Source organism: Galeopterus variegatus, unplaced genomic scaffold, assembly GCF_000696425.1.
Source record: "Galeopterus variegatus unplaced genomic scaffold, G_variegatus-3.0.2 Scaffold3987, whole genome shotgun sequence".
Classification (NCBI taxonomy): Eukaryota; Metazoa; Chordata; class Mammalia; order Dermoptera; family Cynocephalidae; genus Galeopterus; species Galeopterus variegatus.
The window spans coordinates 129467-132424 of record NW_007730098.1 but is presented as its reverse complement, the minus strand read 5'-3'; the positions used below and the strand labels follow the sequence as shown (position 1 = coordinate 132424).

Here is a 2958-nt window from a genome sequence, read left to right as displayed (position 1 = left end):
CCGTGTCCCGGCGGGTTTGTCTGCGCCTGCCGGGGATTGCGTGGAGAGGTGAGGACTTGGCTCAGGGGCGACATATGAGGACTCGGCCCCCGGAGGGCGGGGTATGGTGGCTGGCGCCGGAGTCTGCGTCTACCTCTGGGCTTCGGAGTGAGGTCTTTCGCCCCAGTGGAGTAGCGAGGGGCCGAGGGAACTCTTCCAGGCGCCCCGCGTCTCCCTTGCCCGAAAGGCCCCCGAAAGGCACAGGAACCTCCGCGGGCGTCCGGGTCCTCTGCCCAGCCCCGCAGCTCCCCGCTCTCCTCCCACCTGGAAAGTCCTCGGTGTAGCTCACGGCGGTACCTCTCGTCACCGCCCCACGCGGGCGGGTGCCCCCTAGATGCCGAGTGTGAAAGTCGGGATTTGACTGCTGAGGTGAAAAGAGGGACATAGGATTGGGGCCAACCCTGGGGACTCAGCCCCAAGGAGAGTGTCCTAAAAGGCCTCAGCTGAGGGGCCGACGCTCTCCGTATCTCCTATGGACCTCAACCTTCTCTTCCCTCGCCTGAGCCACTTGCACGGTGGGATCTGGCGTTCTCCGCCGTGGTCTCCTAACACTTGGCCTTACCACCCTTCACCCAACCTGTCTTGCCCCTTTTTTCTCTGTCCCCTCCTAATGCGACCTCAGATCACGAATGGCTTCTCTGACTGAAAGCACATCGATCCTTGGAGGAAAAGAACTAGTTATGTATACTTGGGATTGCGGAGCAGGAAGAGCCCTTGTGGACCCGCCCGTATGGGACGCCCGGGGAACACATGACCCTCCAGTCCTGGGCCAGAGTCCTTCTGAGCCACACATTCCTATCAAGAATCCGAAATTCATTAGGCCCTGAATATTAACAGATGATGGAAGGAATGATTGAATTATCTGTAGAGAATGGAGTCATATTGTCACCTACTCCCTTAAGTAAGGTCTCCCTGATCAGTGTGCCTTAAACCAATGAAGCAAAACCAAGTTTGGTTCAGCAAAGGAGAAGCTATTCCATGATCAGGGAATGGAGAGGTGCGAGCTCATGTTCTGTAAAGACACACTCTCCCCAAGGGATTTGGCAAAGAGAGTTTTATGGGATGAGGGGCTCAAGGAGGTCCCAGGGCTGTGACCATGTCACTTGCTTTTGGGGAAAGGGGCAGTGATTCCCAGGAACAGGCTTATGCCCCTTTTCTTCCCTTCTTTGGTCAAGGGTATCCAGACACCTCTTCACCCCCATGGGGAGGATATGTTAGTATGGTAATGTATTATAATGAAGGTATAATGAAGAAAGTTTAACTAAAGGTTAATTTTGGATGTCATCTGGCCAGTTTTGGCTGGTTTCAGCAAATGAATGGTCACCTCCTTATAGGTCTGTTGCAGCTGGTGGTCTCAAGACTGACTGTGTCTGTCAGTTCCTGCAAGCAAGCATATCTCAAAACAGGAAAGTTACTGCGAGTAAGCATGTTCCAAAAGAGAAAAGTCACAGCTATAGTCACTTGTCATGACCTCAAGATGAGTACATTTCATAGAGCTATTGGTGGTCCTGTGACAATAGGTCATCACCAAACTAGGAAAAAATTGTTTCCTCATCCAGCAGGCCAAACAAAACTCAAAGAAACCTTTATCACTACAAATGAGCACAAAGAGGCTGAATGCTGGGAAACATGAAGACAAAATCATAGAGGTATCCACCAGCCATTGGCCTGGAATAACAAACTGAGTCATCCAAACAAGCAAAAGAGAAGAGAGTGAGTAAAAAGAAAAAAAAAAGAAGAGCTCACAAGAATCAAAATGGTACATGTGACCCCGGCCTCATGGGAAAGTCTTGGGGAGAGGCTGTTGCTGTGAATGTGTCACACTCGCTGCTTGTACCTGTACAGGGAAAGGACCATGGTGCCCAAACACATAAAGTCAATTGTGAAGAATATTAATACAACTAAAAACTTTATAAATCTATCTCAATTAAGCAAGGAAAAATATCCATAATTTATTTCCACACTGAAATTTTTGCTGTTCATTGAACCAGTCACTTTGATAGGAACAAAGATATTTACCAATAAATGCAAAATCCGGCAGAGAAAACAACAAAGCCATTACACTTTGAGGGTCTCATTCTGAGCTCCATCCAGCTAGAGAAATTGGGGGAAAGCTTTATGGCCTGGAAGTCACCAAGGAGACACGTAGTGCTGAGGGAAATCCCTCTGGCCGCACTGTGAAAGTAGAAGAGAAGTTTACATACAGCCTCATCCAGGAAATATTTTGTACAAAATCTGCCATTGCCTGAGGTATCCCTCTGGGGAAAAGCACAAAGGAACTGGCTAAGACTGGCTTATTCAGAATCATGTCTGTGGGTCTCACCTTGTGTCCTGTGAGCAAAGTGAAGTTATTAAAGACAAAGGAGGAAGGAGTTTCCAAAGATTCCCACTCCCATCTGAGTGAGGAAGATAATCCCCATTTGCAACTTGGCAGGAACCATCACATCAATAAGTACAAGATTGATTTTAATTGGACCCAGAGGAATGGATAAACAAAAATAAGTATGTAACTGTTACCATGCCCAGTAAACTAAACCTAACGCTTATTTATCCAGTGCTAAATTTAACACGTATTTTTTGTTTAAATGGGACTTAAGGATGGTGGCTTATGAATGTGGAGACTATTCATGAAATTTCCATTTGGAAACAGTTTAAATGTTTACCTACAAGAACAGAAGCAGATGAATTCATTATGGTCCATCTACACAACGTAGTTTTCCACACCTGTAAATTGAGTGAAGAGGATCTCTGCACTCTGATCTGCAGTTACCAATTGGATGCTTTCTGAAATGAAAAGCCAGTAAGTAATAGGAGGAAAACATTAAATGAAAAATTAAAGAATGGTATTTAAATCACAGGATTCTTTTTTTTTTTTTTTTTAAAGATGACCGGTAAGGGGATCTTAACCCTTGACTTGGT

General features: G+C 46.6%; 1 pseudogene; it reads left to right on the top strand.

Moving 5' to 3' along the window:
* Positions 1-1351: 1351 nt before the first annotated feature.
* LOC103602044 overlaps positions 1352-2958 on the top strand; it is a 6929-nt pseudogene continuing 5322 nt past the window's right edge.